Genomic DNA, 21,067 nt, shown 5'->3' on the forward strand with positions numbered 1-21,067 from the left:
ACTCCACGCTCCCAGTGCAGGGGGCCTGGGTTCAATCCCTGGTCAGTGAACTAGATCCCACACGCATGCCACAACTAAGAGTTCACATGCCTCAACTAAGGAGCCCATGAGCTGCAACTAAGGAGTCCACCTGCCTCAACTAAGGAGCCCAGGTGCCACAACTAAGGAGCCAGCAACCCACAACTAAGGAGCCCTGGAGCCGCAACTAAGGACGCCACCTGCTGCAACTAAGACCTGGCACAACCAAATAAATAAATAAATATTTTTTTAAAAAAGCCATAAGCTTTTGCACAGCCAAGGAAACCATATGCAAAACAAAAAGACTACCTGCGAACTGGGAGAAAATATTTGCAAATGATGCAACCGACAAGGGCTTACTTCCCAAAATATACAAACAGCTCATACAACTCATAACAAAAAACAAACAACCCAATCGAAAAATGGGCAGGAGACCTAAGTAGATATTTCTCCAAAGAAGACATACAGATGGCCAACAGGTGCATGAAAAGTCGCTCAACATCACTAATTATTAGAGAAATGCAAATTAAAACTACAATGAGGTACCACCTCACAGCAGTCAGAATGGCCATCATCAGATAGTCTACAAATAATAAGTGCTGGAGAAGGTGAGGAGAAAAGGGAACCCTCCTACACTGTTGGTGGCAATGTAAATTGGTGAAGTACCTATGGAAAACAGTGTGGAAGTTCCTTAAGAAACTAAAAATAGAGCTACCATATGATCCAGCAATCCCACTCCTGGGCATATATCCGGAAAAAACTATAACTTGAAAAGATACTTGCACCCCAATCTATTGAATACACAGCAGCACTATTTACAATAACCAAGACATGGAAGCAACCTAAATGTCCATTGACAGATGAATGGATAAAGATGATGTTGTTCATATATACAATGGAACATTACTCAGCCACAAAAAAGAATGAAATAATGCCATTTGCAGCAACATGGATAGAACTAGAGGTTATCATACTAAGTGAAGTAAGACAAATACCATATTATATCACTTATATGTGGAATCTAAAATATGACACAAATGAACTTATTTACGAAACAGAAACAGACTCAGACATAGAAAACAAACTTACGGTTACCAAAGGGGAAAGGGGGTGGGGGAGGGATAAAGTAGGAGTTTTGGATTAGCAGATAGAAACTACTATATGTAAAATGGATAAATAACAAGGTCCTACCATATAGCACAGGGAACTATATCCAATATCCTATGATAAAACATAAGAGAGAAACAGACTAGAAAAGTTAAGCACACAATGAGAAAGAAAACTGGAAAAGGCAAAAGAATGAACATTTTAATGAAATTGTTTTATAAGGAATTAAGAAGGGAGTTGACTATTGATGAAAGTTATTTTCACTTTGGCAAAATGAAAATAATTATTAATATGTATACTTTAAAAATAATGGAAAAGGATATATATATATGTATATGTATGTATAACTGAATCACTTTGCTGTATACTAGAAACTAACACATTGTAACATTGTAAATCAACTACACTTCAATTAAAAAAAAAGACTCAGATTCTTTAATAGTTATAGGATGATTTAGGCCTTCTATTGTTTTGTCGGTTTTGGTCATTTTTGTTTTTCTAGGACTTTGTCCGTTTTACCTAAATTTTCAAACATATTTTCAAACAAAAGTTGTTCAACTGTCCATTGAATCTATCACTAAGTCCTCCCTTCTATCAAACCCTCAGAATCGCGCTGTGCGGTCACTGCATGTACTCTTTTTAAATTTTTAAAAAAATTTTTTAATTTACTTATTTTGGGCTGCGTTGGGTCTCTGTTGCTGCACGCGGGCTTTCTATAGTTGCGGCGAGCGGGTTTCTCATCGTGGTGGCTTCTCTTGTTGCGGAGCACGGCTCTAAGCGTGCGGGCTTCAGTAGTTGTGGCTCGTGGCCGCTAGAGCACAGGCTCAGTATTTGTGGCGCACGGGCTTAGCTGCTCCGCGGCATGTGGGATCTTCCCGGACCAGGGCACGAACCCGTGTCCCCTGCGTTGGCAGGTGGATTCTTAACCACTGCCCCACCAGGGAAGTCCCCACCGCGTGTACTCTTGTCCAGGGGTCACAGAGGTAGCGTTTTTGCCTCCACTGCAATAACCTGTGAGTAAACCTGAGCCACACTTTCCTAGACCGCCCCCCCACACCTCCCCACCTCCCCCCACCCCACCCCCTGCCACCAGAGCCGTGAAGGCACTCTGAGCATTAGCAAGTTACAACTACTGCCTGTAACTCACCCAGAAAGTTCAAGGGAAAGCCACATTCCCTCCCAGCCTTGGCTCCAGAAGACAGCTCCAGTGTGCCCCTGATGGTAAGAGTTTGGGGTCGACCTAGCCATCTCCCCTCCCACCTTCCAGTAACTGCTTCAGCTTCCTCTGTCCTCACTGACTTCCCCAGCTGAGCAGGGGATATCAGTGACCTCACTCTGGCAACAGTCATTCATGTCCCACTCCCATCTCTGTGGCTTGTTCATTTCCCCACTGAGGACACGCAGCATCTAGCAGGTTGGGGTAAAGGGCTGGGACCTGGGGATAAAAGAGGAGCTTACGGGGCAGTGAGGGTTATCTGTTTATCCTACAGTGACCTCATGTGTGCTTATGCTAACGTGAGAAACACACGGGTGTAACCTCAGCAATGGCTTCAGGGAGGTGCCCGTTTGGGATGCACCTTGCCATTCACCTTTCCCAAGTGGAGCCCCCTTCCTTCCTGACACTTTCTGGACCGTTCCCCCCCCCCCACCTCCCCACTTCAGAGAAACCATAAAGGGTGGGATTGCTGGGTGATGCTCCGGAACCCTTCCCTCCTGGGGGTCCCTGGCTTGCAGCCCTCACCCTCCATCTGTCCCCTCAGTTGGGTCCTTCCTGCTACCCCGCAACCCCCTGCCCCAGAAAAGCAGCCATTCCTGAGCTCTGCCTCTCTCCAAGGGTGGCTGCCCTGAGGGCCCTGGCAGCATTGTCCTCCATCTGGCCAACCAGCTGAGGAGAGCAGAGGACACGAGCAGCTGCCACGAGTCTTGGGGTCAAAGGTCCTACAGACTCACTCAGGAACTGGCTACTCAGGCAGCACAGGAAACTGATGTTTTGAGGGATGAGTCAGTGCCCAGCTGGGCACTGAAGGGGTTAAAGGAACGTGGTGGAAGATTGCAGAATGGAGGCACATGGTGCTGCTGGAAAAAAGCTAGCCTTGTGCGTGGATAATCAGAACTGCACATCAGTAAACAATGCCTTTTCCCCTCATTAAGGACAAATCTGTATGTATAATGTGCCTATTTTCTCTTTCATTAACTTATAAATGGCCACTACTTTAAAGCCACTTAACCAGCAGTTTTGACTTGCCCATCAGCCCGGGGATCTGATGTGTCTCATCTCCTACACAGACAGAGGCGCCCACTTCAGCACCCAGCTCCCATGGGGGGAGAGGCTGTGGGAGCGCTCCTGTGAGATGCCACAGGCAGAGCTGCAGCAGCTTCCAGAAGGGAGTGGAGAGAGGGTGTGAGGGTAGACCCCAGGCCCAGGCCACCGCCCACCCATCCCCTCCCCCACCATGCCCCTCTGATGACTCACTCTCATTCTCTAAATTGCTTTGTCTGACCTTGAGTAGCTTGAGAACCCTGACTCTTGGGAGCCCCTGAGAATGTGGCCAATCTTCAAGCATTCCTTAGGACGCCCAGCAACAAGCTGGGACCAGAAATCCCAGTGATGAGATACCAGTTCTGCCCTCATGAAACTCACAGTCCTGTAGAGAGAGCAAGCAGCATGTACATGTTAAGGAAGGGATGCTGTAAGAAAGGTTCACACAAAATGGAAATCTTCAATGAAAGTCAGGAAGGCGCCCCAGATGTATGTCTCCTCCATCAATCTGGAAACTTCCCTGGGAACTGATAACATCTCTCCCTCATCAGGCAAGGAGCTTCAGGGGATACTGACCATGTCCTTCCCATCACACTAGGAGATCCCCTGGAGGCAGAGACGCTCTCTCCCATCAGACAGGAGATTCTACAATTAGGAACTATTGCCTCATTAGATTAAAAAATCCCAAGAGTGAGGGATCAGTCCAAGGGTAGGGCGCTGTCTCCCCATCTTTCTCTGGGTAGCCTCCCAGGACCCTGAATAAAGACAGCCTCTTCACATCACTCCCTCTCTCCTGGGGCCCCAAAGTGTGCCCCAAACCTACGCCAGGACTTGAGAGGGGCAGGGACAATGCCAAAGTGGGAGATGATACAATCTTTGTCCTCAGGAGCATCGACTAGCTTTTCAGTTTTGCGGTGACACTAGTCCACACAAAGCGACAGTGAGACAAGGGAAAGGGGACTGAAGTGACCACTCATGGAGCACCCTCGTGGAGGGGATGGGGGCATGTACGTGACCCGTTCTGTGATCCCACAGAAGAGCTCACAAGCCCAGGACGTGAATACTATTTTCCCCATCCCACAGATGAAGCACTGGAGACCCAGAGAGGGAAAGAGATTCACTCAAGGTCACACGGTCCGTCAGTGGCAGAACTGGGAATCGAACAGTCTCTGGCTCTTTCCACCATAGCCAAGCGTCACTCCATGTGAGTGCAAGAGCCTTATGAGCAGTAGAAGCAAGAGGAGAAGAGGAAGAGCAGTGAGACTGGAGGCACCAGGCCTAGGGACAGGAGCTTCTGCTGGACCTCAACTGCGGGAACAGCTTGGAGAGGCCAAGGGCATTCTGAGAGCCTTTGATGGTAAAGCTGGGTACAGCCCCATCTCTGAAGCCCTGTACCATCCCTGAACAGGGCAAATGGAGGAGCCTCAGTCCTGGTGAGGGACCTTACTCATAAATCCAGTCATTCCTCAAAAATGTCATCTCCTGAGAATATTTTTAGACTGACTTCTGTTGGACGCTGGGTGGTTCTGCTGTTGGGACAGTATCACCGTCGCCATCATCATCAGCATGGTTAGTCATTCTAAAGAACTGGAAACAACCCAAATATCCATCCACAACAGAGTGGAAAAATTCACATGTGGAATGCTTGACAGCAGCTAAAAGGAATGAAGCAGACCCACATGGGCTTGACATGGCCAGATCTCCAAGACATATATTGTTGAATGAGAAAAAACAACTTTCATGTTGATATATTTAGTGTGATACCACTTATGTAAAAAGAGAAGTCTCAAAACAAGGTGCTTTCAGTGGCTACATATTATACTAAAAGGGTCTGTAAAATACATCAAACTGGTAACAGTGGTTACCCCTGATTAGGGGTGGCTGTAACCAGGATGGGAGGTGATCAAAGGGGACTTTGGTCACCCTATGCAAGGTGACCGCTTGCCCAGGTTTGCCCAGAATGGCCTCTGTTTTCTCTGTTGCTGCTGTAACTAATAACAGCACTGCCTTTCACTCTCAAAAGTGTTCAGACTGGGTGATAAGTTACTTAATTACCATACTTATCTGTAGGGTTTAATTTTTTACAAAAAGAATATATGAAGTGATCACTTGTGTCATTTCTAGCAGTGTATTGAGAGAAGGTAAAGTCTTCCTCTCTTTCTCCAGGGCCCCAATCCCACTCCTCAGAGGTAACCCACTGTTAACAGTTCTAACATCCTTCTCGAAACTGTAACTCTAGGGACTTCCCTGGTGGCGCAGTGGTTAAGAATCCGCCTGCCAACTCAGGGGACACGGGTTCGATCCCTGGTCCGGGAAGATCCCACATGCCGCGGAGCAACTAAGCCCGTGTGCCACAACTACCGAGCCTGCACTCCAGAGACTGCAAGCCACAACTACTGAAGCAAGCCACCACAATGAGAAGCCCGCACACCGCAATGAAGAGTAGCTCCCACTTGCCACAACTAGAGAAAGCCCACGCACAGCAACAAAGACCCAATGCAGCCAAAAAACAAACAAACAAAAAGAAACGGTAACTCTGTATGTAACCATGAAACCTTAAAACACAGAGAAAAAGACATGGAATTATGCAGCACACCCTGTTTTGAAACTTGCTTTTTTCACTTAATTTTGTCTATATCTGGGTATCAGGAAAACCTAACATAGATCCTTGGGTCCTAGCAACAGAGATTCAGTTTCTGTGGGTTGGCAGTGGGGCCCACGGATGTGTATTTCTGATGAGTTTTCTGGGTGATTTTGATGCCAGTGGTCCATGGACTCCATGCTAACCTTTGTCCATAAAACAATCATTCATCCATTTATTTAATAAACAATCATGGACCCTTGCTCTGGGTTTGGCCCTGGCTAAGCCTGGAATTCAGCAGAGAACATAACGCAGTCCCTGCCCTCCAGGGCACAGCCTCAGGTCTACTTCCAGCGGGACCAGTCATCTCTGACAGTGGGTTGAACGGGCTATGAGCATGGGCACTGGGGTCAGACAAGCCTAATCCTGGCACTTCCTCTTTCTGACCATCTGACCTTGAGAAAAGTACTTAGCCACTCTCTGCCTCAGTTACCTGGTTTGTAAAGTGGACATCAAAATCCGCACGTCACATCATGGGCACTCAATAAGTTGCAGCTACTCTCAATAATAATTAATTATAAAGAACATATACATAATAATAAAACTCCTATAGCATTCTTGCCAAGAATGTTTAAACTAAATTCAATCATGGGGAAATAATCTGACAATCCGAACTCAGAGATATTCTAGAAAACTTGACTATATGCTCCAAAAATGTGTCATGAAAGACAAAAAAAAAAAAAAAAGAGAGAGAGAACCTATTCTAGATTAGAGAAGACGAAAGAGACATACAACTAAATGCAAAGTGTGTTCCAGGCTTTCATATGTATATATACACACACACACACACACACACACACATATATATATGTATACATAATATCATTGGGATATATATATTATATATATTTATATATTTATGATTGGGATAAGTGGGAGATATGAATATCAACTGTATATTATATAATGATATTGTAGCAATGTTAAATTTCTTTATTGTAATAACTGCAGTATGTAAATGTTCTCCTTCTTAGGATGTGTGCTGAAATATTTAGGGATAAAGTGTCATGATGTCTGCCAATAACTCTCAAATGGTTCACAAAATTGTGTGTGTAGGGATGGGGGGAGAAAAAAGAGAGACAGAAAGGGAGACAGAAAGACAGAGAGAGAATATGTTGCAAAATGTTAACAACTGGTATATCTAGGTGAGTATATGGGTGCTCCTATTCTATTATTTCCATTTACTTTGTAGATTTAAATTTTTCCAAAATAAAAAATTTGGGAAAATGAAATCTAATGGTTTTAGAAAATAATATTCAGGATAGTGGCTGACTGGGGAAGGAGGGAGTGATGGGGAGGGGAGTGTGGCTGGCAGCTTCCTGACTTTGGTGGATGTCCTATATCTTGAACTGAGTGTGTTCGTTTTTGGAGGATTCATTGAGCTGAGCACCTATGATTTCTCCTCTTTTTGTGTGTAGGCTACGTACCAAGAAATAATTTTATTTAGAATCATCATCATAATAAAGCATCCTTCCCAGCATCCTATCCTCTGATCTGGTTCTGTAAATGCAAGATGGGTCCAGGCGGGAGGGAAGGCTGGGGCGGGGCCATCCTTCCCTGACAGTGTGTCTCATCCGAGAGGAGGGACAGCAGGGCCTGAGTCTGATGACAGCCTGCCTCTCAGTCTGACCCCATGGGGAGGAGGCCGGCTGCTTTCGGAGGTGCCCCAGCCTGCGCCTCTGAGCCGTGCCCACTCCTGCTGCCAGCCCCTGCAGCGGGAGGTTGGCCTTGACTCCACACTTCTCAGGCCCCAGCGTTCTCCTCTCTTGTCAGCCTTGTGGGCCCAGATGGATGTGGGTTCAATGAAGCATCTCATCTTGTGTGAGAAGGAAGTCCAGGGGTCACATTTTCCTCTCCTTGCATTGTTTCCCCATGTGCTGGATCTCATCTGCTTCACTAGCTGGAGACAGAAATGTAGTCATGTCTCTGTGTTTTACAGATTAATCGCTGGAGTCCTCATCAGCCTAAATTAACAGGAACAGTGACAATGGCTAACACTTACACAGCGCTTACTACATGCCAGATCCTGTTCTGAGTACTTTATGTATATAACTCATTTAATCTTACAACAGCTCTCTGAGGCAGGGTTGTTTTAAATCCATTTTACAGATGGGGAAATTGTGGCATAGAGAAGTAATTTGCCCAAGCAGGACTGACTGCATAATTGGCAGGGCCACGTGAAAAATGAAAATAGAGGGGTGGAAGGGGGTCCTTCTTCAAAAATAACTTATTATGAAAAAAGAATGAAATAATGCCATTTGCAGCAACATGGATGGACCTAGAGATTGTCACACTAAGTGAAGTATGCCAGACAAAGACAAATATATGATATCGCTTATACATGGAATCTAAAAAAACAATGATACATATGAACTTAGTTACAAAACAGAAATAGACCCACAGATGTAGAAAACAAACTTATGGTTACCAAAAGGGAGGGGGGAGTCTGGGATTAACATATACACACTACTATATATAAAATAGATAACCAACATGGACCTACTGTCAAGCACAGGGAACTCTACTCAATATTTTGTAATAACCTATAAGGGAAAAGAATCTGAAAAAGAATAGATAGATATGTATGTATAACTGAATCACTGTGCCATACACCTGAAACTAACACAACATTGTATTATAAATCAACTATACCTCAGTTAAAAAAATAAAGTAAAATATGGCTGACAGATTTTTAAAAATTATTAAGACTTTCAAGACACCAAGCATTAAGCCCAGCATGGTGGCTGTTTAATTAAGGCAGGCTCCAATGAGGCTGTACAGGTCTGCAGCCCATGAGGTCAGGCCAGGGAAGTAGCAGAGCAGAAACTGGAACCCGAGCAGTCTGACGCCAGAGTCCATCCTCCTATCCACGGTGCTGTACAACCCTCTACCCTCAGGATCTTCCTCCGCTCACCTTCCCCAAGGTGCCCAAGAACTGGAACCATGACTCAGTGCATCGGGATCTGTCCTGGCTCTAAAAGCCAGGTGGAGACAGAATTGAACAGTCTAATCAGCCCGCTGCCACAAGGGCTCGCTGTTGAAAACTGGTCCTGCGCAGTTTGCTGCCTCCACGTCCAGAGCTCAGTGCTGCCCTTGCTGAGCCAACCCTGGAAGTGCACAGCAGCGCCCCACACTTGGGCTCCAGGCTTCAACTCTTTTATTTCACACACTTACGTGCAGCCACTGCTCCCACAGCACAATCTCTACCAGAGTGCTTGGAGGTCTCTGCCACATCAGCTGCTGGCTGGGCACCAGCCTCACTAACAAGTATCTAGGCCTGATATTAGCTTGGTTCACCTATTCAGCGTCCCTGTTTCCTGATGATGAGGTTCCCCTGTGGCATTTCTTCTACCCTTTCTTGCCAAAGGATCTCAGAGAGGCCCAACTCAGTATATCAGAAAGGCTCTAGTAGTCTTAAACCCCAAAAGGGAAGGGTCAGTCAGGGTCTTGACCTCAGTCCTCCCATATGCAAATATCCTGCCTCTATGATCAGCCCTGCAAAACCTTCTCAGAATCACATAATTCCTTTTTGCACCCTTTTCCCAGAGCAATGTATTTGCCTACTTAACATAAGCACTGCATAACTAAGAGAAGAGGGATTATTCTTTTGCCAGAAAATCTAGTTTTGCCTTCCTAGGCAAACCATTACACAGGATTTAACATGTCTGGCACATCAATGTCACACCCAGATACTTTCTTAATAACGTAAGTGTCTAAAAAGGGTTGATGAATGAGACTTTAAAAGATGAAGGATCGGAGGAGTGGGTATTATAACCTCACTGGCTGATGAGGCCAGCGATGTCTGGATTACTCTGGTACCATGGGCATCTGTGCAGTCAAGCTGGCGCCATCTAGAGTTCCCCTCTGTATCAGTTAGAAGTGTATTCAGTTGCAGCTAACAGAATACCAACCAACAGTAGACTAAACAGATGGAGATTTATTATTTTCACCTGACAGAAATCTGGAGGTAGGCAAGTTACTGGCATTGGTTGGTCAGCTCATGGCTGGTGTCATTACAATTCTCTTGGTCTTTCCCTCATAGAAGCTGATGGCTGCTGCAGCTCCAGCCTTCAAGTCTGCATTCAAGGCAAAAAGAAGAAAGGGCAAGAAGGGCCAGCACCAGCAGCATCCAACGCCCTTTATCAAGAAAGGAAAAGCCTTCCTAAGAGCCCCCAGCAGGTTTCAGCTTATGCCCCATTGGTCTGAACTGTGTCCCATGCCTTTCCTGGCTGCAAGTGAGTTTGGGAAAGTGAGCCTTTACGTTGCAGCAAAGAGGATGATGCCACACCCTTCCCCCACAGTCACCCTAGGTGGCACAGGACCCCAGGGCCCCTTCCCAACAACCTCAGATTCTTTCCAGAGGAGCTCCTGCATCCTGTGGCCCTCATAATGCCCCAGGCAAGAAGGGCCCACCCAATGAGCCAGGATTCCCCTGAGCAGGAGGCCGGCTGACTTCAGCCTTTTCCTTGGTGATTCATGGTGCTCTGCCAGCTGGGGGAGGCGACTAATTAGCTGTAGACTGATTAAGGACAAGGCAGGCAAAGCCCCAGACGTGATAAACATGAACTTTCCATCTTCCCCCTCCTGGCCGTTGCTGCCACCCACCACCAACAGCGGAAGGCAGGCCCGCGGCACCCCTCACGGTGCACCTGGCTGGGAGGCCAGCAGACGTCGTCCAGGCCACCATTCACACTGCCCGGCGCCAACCAGGGCATCATGGCAGGGACGGGCATAATGGGTTTTCCTTCAGGGCTTCTCCTCTCCTCCAGCCTCTCCCAACCTTCTTGCTCTCGACCAGGTATGGTACCAGGCCCGGATTTCTAAACCAGCCTCTGCCCTAAAGAATCTACAGCTGAGGGCTGTAGAAATGCAGAAAGGGGTGAGTTCAGTATGACCTGGAGTTGCTGGCCAGGGCTCCATGGCGGTGCTTTGGGTGGGTTTTCTGAGTAGAGCGGTGGTCCTGGAGAAAGGGGAGGACTCATGCACAGGAGTGGAGGCAAAATGAGCAGAACATGCTCCTGGGGCAGTGAGGAATCTGGAGACAGGCCTGGAGAGGGGCAAAGCCAGGAGCAGGATGGAGATGAGGACGAAGAGGAAGCAAGAGTTTAGATCTGAAGCCCAGCTGCTTCCAGCCTCAGCTCCTCCACAATAGGTGGCCTTCACATGCATGAGACCCCATGGGGGGTTCAGGGGGATCTCCACCCCCAGCTCCAACTGTGACACCTGGCCTGTATCTCTCACTCCAGAAAGCACCTGCCAGGTGCAGGCAACCTTTATGCCACCAGGGCCTGGCCAAGCCACAGTGGAAAAGCTCTCTAACACATGAGTCTTATACCAGATAAGGCTGTGATAAGGACAAAGGATACATTTCACCAACAGATAACAAGAGAGATTTCAGTGAATGTGATTTTTCAAGTCGCCTCTGTTTTTCCATGAGGAGACCCCCTCAGGACGTGGCCAAGGTAAATGCCTATCTTAGGACGCTTGGAAGCACCCCACCCCCAGTCCACTCTGCCTGGCCCACTCTTACCAATCCCTTGGGTCTCAGCTCATGTCTTTTCTTTGAGGGAGCTTCCCTGACCCGTCCTAGGTCACATTCTATGTATTTCCCTTCATCAATTGTAATACAGCTTATATTAATGCATTTAGGTGACTGTCTTTATTACTATAGATTCAATCAGCAAATATTAATTGAGCCACAAACTGTGCTAAGTTCTGGGGATACCATGAGACACAGACCTACCTGCATGGAGCTTACAGCCTAGGCATAAGTCCCAGCTTGTACCTAAGTGGGGATCCACCCTAACTGCAGAAGTCAGACCCCTCCCAGTCCCAGTAAAACAATAGGACAACTCATGCCCATTCAACTCATGGCCTCAGGCCACCCCCAGAAGGACCTTCCTGTGTGGTTGCTCAGGTTGTCCATGACACAAGGGGACTGTAGTGGATGCTGCCCATATTTCTCCTTCAGAGCCAAAGCACTCGTTCCTCTAGCTGCTGGGAGTGTTGCCTGTTAATGGCTGGCAACCAAGTCCCCCTCCAGGACCTGTCCTCAGCCAAAGAGAGGCACATCAGTCCCAGAGTGATGTCTGCTCGTTTGAAATAACAAAGGCCTGCCCCCTTCCTTGCCTCAATCCAGGAGCTTCCGGTGCGGTTGTGGTCCAACTTTTCCCTCTACCCCATCCTACTTCCCTCACTCCCTCACTCAGGGGCTATTCCTGAGAACACTCCTCAGTAAGACGCCGGCACGCAAATCTCGAGTCTCAGAGTCTGTTCCCTGGGGAACCTGAGAAAGAAACACGTTGGGGCAAAAATCCTCACATGTGACTACATCTGTCCGGAGGGAAGGACTCCTTTTTTCTCATCGGCACGAAGATGCCCTTTTATGACTTAGCAGCAACCTGGCCCAGCCTGAGAGCTGAACAAGGAGCGCAACCCAGTGCTGGAAGGCCTTGGCACAGACATGAGGAGGGAATCGGGCCTTGCAGCCAAGTGATTTAGGAGACTCCAGAGGAGAGTATATCTGTGGTAAGAAGCCCACCAGCTCCTGGAGGCTGATTCCAGCTGATTAAGAGGCACCCAGGGTTAGTATTTCTGCAAGACAGCTGGGAAACAAGCTGAGGGAAACTGCTAATCAGGGATTTCCAACAATGTGGAAGGTGTCAGCCCAGCCCTAAACATCCTAACTCAGGCCTAGTGTGTGGGAACTCGCCCAGGTGGGCGCAGGAGGAAGGCGGGAGAAGCAGAAAGGAATTAGACTTTGCACAAACTTTGTAATTGAAATCATTAATAGCAGTGAAACAAGCTGTCCATCCTACATGTAATTTGTAGTAATGTTTGGTTACTGAGATTAATTTCTAGTAATGAAATACTAATTAAACCATTTATTGAGCAATGTATTTGCTTGGTGGTGTTTTATGGGTGTTCGCTTATAAATATTTTAATTACTTTTGCTAAGTAATTAGCATTTACTAAATAATTTCCAAACTATTTATTAATTTTCAGCAATTCTCAGCCAACCAACAAGTTATTGTTTTACTTTATATCAGTAATTAAAGCCTGTTTTTTTGGTTTTTTTTTTAGACTTTGAGTGAAGAGAAAGTAATAAAGACAGTCTATTCTATCACAGGAGGCTGGGTGTATTAAAGCAAAAAAAAAGGGACATAAAAACGACTCATAACCCAACATTACTCAAACACTGTTAATAAGATAAAGATATCTTTACAGACTTTCCTTATGGGCACATGTACTGTGTTTTTTGAAACTGAGATCATACCAACTACATGATTTCTGGCCAGCAAACTTTGCCAATTTTTGTATCATACTTTCTCCTGTGTCAAAGCACAGGAACATTTTTAAGACTTTGGATTCATGCTGCTCACATGCTTTAAGAAAAATTGAACGAATTTATTCTCCCATCACTAGAGGTGAGAGACCTGTTTCCCTGCACTATATACAATTATTATTATTTTAAATCTCATGTCACTTGCTCTTGCTCCCTGTCTAAAGCAGGGGCAGCCCAGGAAAGCATCCTGAATCACAGAACTTCACAACCCACCACACCATTGGCTCAGGAGAAACAGTTGGTTGGCTCATGAAGACCTACATGCTATGTCTTCACAGCTTACATAGCACCAAAATGTTTAAAATTATTCCCTACCACACTATTCCCCTCTCCCCCAGCCTCTTCCTTTCCAGCCAGGACACCGCTTCTCTGAAGGCATCAGCAGAGGTGGCACAAAGGGCTTGGCTCCCTGCTGGCAGATGCCTGCCCCATGTGGTGTCAGAACAGGCACCTGTCTAGGCCTTCTCCCTTTATCTCTTGACAAAATATCAACCCACCAGCATGTCACAGTGCCTAAAAATTCTACCATCAGTGGCGCACACTAAGGAGTTCTGTAAACATTCAGAGGTTAGCCTAGGTGACATTTTATGATCTGATAAGTTTTCCAGAGGCTCTCCCATCTCCTTTCCAATGCTCCTTTCTCACCTCCTGTCAAGTCACCTGGTGCCTCTGGCCGTCCCAAGTGCCCATCCTTAGCCCCCATACCCCTCCTTGGACAGGACCACCTTGAATAATGTTTTAGTACCTGTGAGAAGGTACCTTCTCCAAACAAACCAAAAAACCTTCTTAGAGGGAGGAGATATTTCAACAACTCTTTGAATAAAGAGAGGGAGGTAAATTCGGGACGGAAAGGTGAGAGTGAATTGAGAGATGGCTTGATGTGGAGATAGAAGGGGGGGTCATTGACGTTGCCCCCTCCCAAAAGAAAACCACAAAACAGCACACAGCTGGAGTTTGCTGTTTCTCCAAAGAATGAGAATTCCCACAAGTACGTTCCTATGGTACCACCGTGAGTTATTTTCCTCTTTTCTTTGCATCCATTTCCTCTCTCCCCCTAGAGCATGTAGTGTCTCAGGCACTTCTCCAGGCCCTCAAAAGTGGCTCAGAAGAGCGGAAGAGGAGGTGTGAGAGCCCCCAGCATTGGCTGAACATTGGAATCACCTGAGGCTCTTTAAAAAATACTGATTAATATCTGTATCCCACCTTAAAAGTTCTGATGGGGCTTCCCTGGTGGCACAGTGGTTGAGAGTCCGCCTGCCGATGCAGGGGACGCGGGTTCGTGCCCCGGTCCAGGAAGATCCCACATGCCGCGGAGCGGCTGGGCCCGTGAGCCATGGCCGCTGAGCCTGCGCGTCCGGAGCCTGTGCTCCGCAACGGGAGAGGCCACAACAGGGAGAGGCCCGCATATCGCAAAAAAAAAAAAAAAGTTCTGATGTAATTGGCCTGGTTTGACTTGGGCCTCAGAATTTTAAAAATATCACAGGTTATTCCAATATGCCACCAAGGCTGAGAACTACAGGTGTAGAGTTTGGACTTCATCTACTAGCCAGCAGAGCCTATTGAGGATTTGTAAATGACAAAACACAGTGGAAAAAAACACTAACTGGAAAGATGACCACATCAAGTAAAAATAATAAGAGCAAATAACAATACAGCATATTTTGGATTCCAGGCACTTTTCTTAGATATATATTATATTATATACTTTTAAAGTATATATGATATAAGAAATGCTAAGAAGCCCAGACAGGATAAATACAAAGAAAACCATACCCACACTTCTGGCACTTCAGAGTAAAACTGTCAAAAGACAAAGGCAAAGAAAAAACCTTAAAAAACAGTCAGAGAAAAAAAGGAATACTACCTTCAAAGTAGTAATAATAACAATAACTGACTTCTCTATGGAAACAATGGAGGCCAGAACAAGAAGGTAAGTAGGAAAGTATATATATATATATATATATATATATATATATATACACACACACACTCACACACTACTTTATATATAATACTTGTTAAATCATCAAAATAACCCTATAAGGTAGCTACTGTTATTATGACCATTTTAGTGATGAGAAAAGTGAGGCTCAAAAAAAGTTAATACCTTGTTCATGATCACAGGACAAGTAAATGATGGAACTGAGATTTGAATCCTGGAGTTCTGGCTCCAAAGTCCATGCTCTTTGTATTGCTTCTGGATATGGTGGATTAGCTTGTATCAGACCAACTTCTTCACCAACCACAACTAGGAAAGCAAGTTTGAACAAAAAGAAAAGTTACCAGGGCACTGAAGACTTGAGAGGCCAAGATCACTAAGATAAAAGAAGTGCATTGTGTGAACCTGATATCTGGTCACATTCTTCCCCTGCAGGCATTTGTAGATTTGTAAACCAACATCTGAGGGGCCCAGGTACTGAGTAGATATTCAGCAGTGTCCTGGGACTGAGGATTTTAAAAATGAGTTCTGGGATGCCAAAACATAGGAAATTTAGCAAACATCTCCAGCTTTCAGCTGGGACACCTGACAAGTTATAGCCTAAAACTAAGGGCTAACCTTACTTCTAGGATATGTTAAGAGATGAGCCATCAAAAGAGCTGAAACCCAGATTTAAACCATCTCAATCTAGATTAAGATGATCTAACCCTGACCTGAAGTAAAAGCAAACCCTCTCTGAAGGAAGATAACATTCAAGCTCAAATTTCCACCATAATGTTTTATCCACAATGTCCATCATTCAATCAAAAGTTACCAGACTTACCAGGAGACAAAACCAAGTGACCAAAAACCAGAGAAAGACCAAATAATAAAAACAGACTTACAGGTAATTCATATATGAGAATTAGCAGAAACAATTTTAAATGAACTATCATCAGTACATTTAAGAAAACAAATTACAAGTAGAAAATTTTCAGTGGAGAACTAGAATCTATCCAAAAAATCAAATAGAAATTTTAAAACTGGAAAATATAATGAATGAAATTAAGAACTGGATAGACGGGTTTAACCACAAAGTAAACACAGCTGAAGAGAGGACTAGAAAACCACCTAATAATAGGACTGAAGCAAAGGGAGAAAAAATAGAAAATACAGAAAGGAAATGAAAGATGAACAAAGTGAAAAGGCACAAAATATGTGTAATTTTCTCATAAGGGGAGAAGAGAGAAAACAGAGCAAAAACAATATTTGAAGAGATTGATTATTGACTAAGAATTTTTCAAAAGAAACAAAAAAACACAAGCTATGTATTTAAGAAATGTTAAGCCTAGGCAGGGTAAATACTAAGAAAACTACATCCACACCTTTGGCACATCAAAGTAAAACTGCTGAAAGACAAGGCAAAGAAAAACCCTAAAAAACAGAGAGAAAAAGGACTATTATCTTCAAAGTAGTAACAATAGCAGCAACTGATTTCTCTATAGAAATAATCGAGGCCAGAACAACAAAGGATATCTTCAAAGTTTTGAAAGAAAATAATTGTCAACTTAGAATAATACATCTTGCAAAAAATATTCCTTAAAAATAAATGAAAATAAGACATTTTGAGACAAAAATTAAAATATTTAACCAACAGACCAACATCAAAAAAAAAAAGATCTAAAGAAAGTCCTACAAAAAGGAAAACAATCCCAGATGAAATCGAAGATATTCAGGAAGGAATGAAGAGCAACAGAAAGGGTCAAAATGTATATAAAACTATAATGATTACATTGTCTATATAGAAAACTCCAAATAATCTACAAAAAAACCCTCCTACGGACTTCCCTGGTGGTGCAGCGGTTAAGAATCTGCCTGCCAATGCAGGGGACAAGGGTTCAATCCCTGATCTGGGAAGATCCCACATGCCGTGGAGCAACTAAGCCCATGTGCCACAACTACTGATCCTGTGCTCTAGAGGCCAAGAGCCACAGCTACTGAGCCCACGTGCCACAACTGTTGAAGTCCGTGCACCTAGAGCCCATGCTCCACAACAAGAGAGGCCAATGCAATGAGAAGCCCATGCACCGCAACGAAAAGTGGCCTCTGCTCACCACAACTAGAGAAAGCCCGTGCAGCAACAAGGACCCAATGCAGCCAAAAATAAATAAATAAATAAGAGTGAACTTTAAGAAAAAAAGCTCCTAGAACTAATAAGTGAGTTTAACAAAGGTACAGGATACAAGGTCGATATACAAAATTTTATTGTATTTCTATATATCAGCAATGAACATTGGATTCAAAATTTTAAAAACAATACAATTTACAATAGCACCCCAAAAATGAAAGACTTAGTTATAAATCTAACAGATATGTGCAGGATCTGTGTGTTGAAAACTACAAAATATTGATGAAAGAAATCAAAGACCTAAATAAATAAAAAGATAATCCATGTTTATGGATTGGAAGAATCAAATTGGTAAGATAACAATCCCCCCCATTGATCTATACATTCAATGCAATCCCAATCAAAATCTCAGTATACTTTTTTGAATCATTACTGACCAGCTGATTCTAAAATGTATGAGACAAGGGCAAAGGATCTAGAATGACAATTTTGAAAAGGAAGACAAATGTTGAAGGAATTAAACTACCTAAATTCAAAGCTTAAAAAAGTATGGTAATCAAGATAGTGTGGCATTAGCAGAAAAGACAGACATATAGCTCAATGGAACAAAACAATCAAGATACACTCAACTGATTTTTTTAAAATTTATTTTATTTCTTTATTTTTGGCTGCGTTGGGTCTTCATTGCTGCATGTGGGCTTTCTCTAGTTGCGGTGAGTGGGGGATACTCTTCACTGGGGTGTGCAGGCTTCTCATTGTGGTGGCTTCTCTTGTTGCAGAGCATGGACTCTAGGTGCACGGGCTTCAGTAGTTGCAGCTTGCGGGCTCCAGAGCGTAGGCTCAGTAGTTGTGGCACACAGGCTTAGTTGCTCCGTGGCATGGGGGACCTTCCCAGACCAAGGCTCGAACCTGAGTCCCCTGCATTGGCAAGAGGATCCTTAACCACTGCGCCACCAGGGAAGCCCTCAACTGATTTTTAACAAGGGTCAAAGGCAATTCAATGGAGAAAGGATAGTTATTTCGATAAGTGGTGTTGGAATAATTAGATGCCCATATGCAAAAAAAAAAAAGAAAGAAAAAAAGAAACTCAACCCATGCCTCACACCTTATATAAAAACTAACTCAACCACTCCTAAGTATATATGCAAGATAACTGAAAGTATGTGTTCACACACAAACTTGTACATGAATGTTCATAGCAGCATTATTCATAATAGCCAAAACAATCCAAATGTCCACTGAACGATGAATGGATAATATGTATGTATTTATACAATGGAACACTATTCAGCAATAAAAAGGGATAAAATACCAATATATGCTACAAAATGGATGAAACTTGAGAACAATATGCTAAGTGAAAGAATCTATAGAGGCAAAAAGTAGATTAGTGGTTGCCTAAGGCTGGGAGAGGGGCAAGGGGCAGTGATTGCTAATGAGTTCTGGAGTTTCTTTTTCAGATGATGAAATGCTCTGGAATTAGACAGTGGTGATGGCTGCATAACCTTGTGAATATACTAAAAACCACTGAATTGTACACTTTCAAAGGGTGAATTTTATGGTATGTGAATTATATCTCAATAAAATAAAATGTTTTTTTAAATTAACTCAAAATGGATCATAAACCTAAATGTATAATGTGAAACTACAAAACTTCTAATAGAAATACATGAGAAAATCTGCATGACCCTATATTAGGTAAAGAATTTCTAGACACTCAAAGCACAATCCACAAAAGCATGATCCATGAAAGAAAAATGATAATTTGAACTTTATTAAAATTAAAAATTCTTGCTTTGCAAAAGACACTGATAAGAGAATTCAAAAGCAAGCCACAGACTGGAAGAAAATATATGCAAATCATATTTCTGACAAAGACTTGTATACAGAACATATAAATAACTCTAAAAGCTGAACAATAAAAAAAAAAACAAGGAACCCAATATCTAACTTGCCAAAAGTTCCAAACACACACTCCACCAAAGAAGATGTATGGGTGGCAAATAAGCACATTAAAACCTGCTCAGCATAATTAGTCATTAGGGATAACCAAATTAAAACTACCATGAGGGCTTCCCTGGTGGCACAGTGGTTGAGAGTCCGCCTGCCGATGCAGGGGACGCGGGTTTGTGCCCCGGTTCGGGGGGATCCCACGTGCCGCGGTGCGGCTGGGCCCGTGAGCCATGGCCGCTGGGCCTGCGCGTCCGGAGCCTGTGCTCCACAGCGGGAGAGGCCGCAGCTGTGAGAGGCCCGCGTACCGCAAAACAAACAAACAAACAAACAAAAAACTACCATGAGATACTACCACATACCTACTAGAACGGCTAAAACTAAAAAGACTGATAATACCAAGTAGTGATGAGGATGTGGAGTAACTGGAAGCCTCAAATGTTGCTGATGGAGATGCAAATTGTTTGAAAAACAATTTGGCAGTTTCTTAAAAAATTAAACATACGTATAACCATATGACCCAGCAATCCTACTACTAGGTATTTATCCAAGAAAAATAAAAATGTATGCTTATGATAAATTAATGTTTATAGGAACTTTATTCATAATTGCCCCAAACTGGAAGCCACTCAGATGTCTTTCAACTAGCAAATGGATAAAGTATAGTACAACTATACAATAGAATACTACTCATCAATAAAAAGAAACAATCTATTGATTCACACAATAACATGTATGAATCCTATATGTATATTGCTAAGTGAAAGAAGTCAGACCCAGAAGGCTACATATATCTCTAGGGGTTGGAGGTGGGAACAGAGTAGACTATAAGGGGACAGCACAAAGGAATTTAGGGATGACAAACTGTTCTATATCAAGAGGTTTTGGTGGTGGCTCTGTGCCACCCTGAGAGTCACCAAATGACTCGTGCATTTGACAAAACCCATAAAACAATACAAAACAAAAAATAAAGTTTACTATATTTAAACTTTAAAAAAAATCAACCAAGATATGGAGAGAACCCCAAATGAAATGCAAACTGTTAACTGTAACAAATGAAAAAGTGAGTATTGTTTCTACAGAAAAATAATAATATCATGTAAGGTGTAAAATATATGTAGAATTAAAACATATGAAAATAATAGCATAAAAATTGGAGGTAGGAAATGGAATTAAAGTATTCTAAAGTCCTTGAATGATATGAAAAGTGCTAAAAGTACTATTTTATATTAGACTTTAATAAGTCAAAGATATATGTTGAATGCTCTAAGGTAACTACTAAAATAATAGAAGAATTTATAATTAACAAGATAAGAGAGGGAAGAAATGGAATAATAAACATATTTGTTTAATTGAAAAGAAGTCAAGAAGTGAGAGAAAAAAAGGAATATAGAATATGTGGGATAAATACTGAATAAATAAAATAGTAGATGTAAACCCAAATATATTTGTAGTTATATTAAATGTAAGTGAACAAGATACTCCAATTAAAAGACAAAAATTGTAATATTACATTACATAAAAACAATTGCATACGTTGTTTACAAGAGACATCCTTTAAAAATAAAGATACAGAAAAATTTTTAAGTAGAAGAATAGGGGGGAGTTCTATGTAAACACTAACGAAAAGAGATATGGTGTCACTATACTAAAATCAGACAAAATAGACTTTAAAGCAAAAAGCATCACAAGAAATTAAG

At 43.3% G+C, this 21,067-nt stretch overlaps 1 protein-coding gene across 2 annotated transcripts in view; it reads right to left on the reverse strand.

Moving 5' to 3' along the window:
* LRMDA (leucine rich melanocyte differentiation associated) overlaps positions 1–21,067 on the reverse strand; it is a 1,262,633-nt gene that overhangs the window by 1,176,426 nt on the left and 65,140 nt on the right. The window contains exons 7-8 of one of the 2 annotated variants that reach the window (XR_009522356.1): positions 15,479–15,619; positions 7,645–7,926 (exon numbers count right to left, since the gene is read on the reverse strand). The gene's annotated coding sequence lies outside the window, so the exon portion shown is untranslated. Of the gene's footprint in view, positions 1–7,644; positions 7,927–15,478; positions 15,620–21,067 lie in introns of those variants that run through there. The other variant, XR_009522355.1, reaches the window with a different exon arrangement.

Source organism: Delphinus delphis, chromosome 16 (assembly GCF_949987515.2).
Source record: "Delphinus delphis chromosome 16, mDelDel1.2, whole genome shotgun sequence".
In the NCBI taxonomy this organism is placed as follows: Eukaryota; Metazoa; Chordata; class Mammalia; order Artiodactyla; family Delphinidae; genus Delphinus; species Delphinus delphis.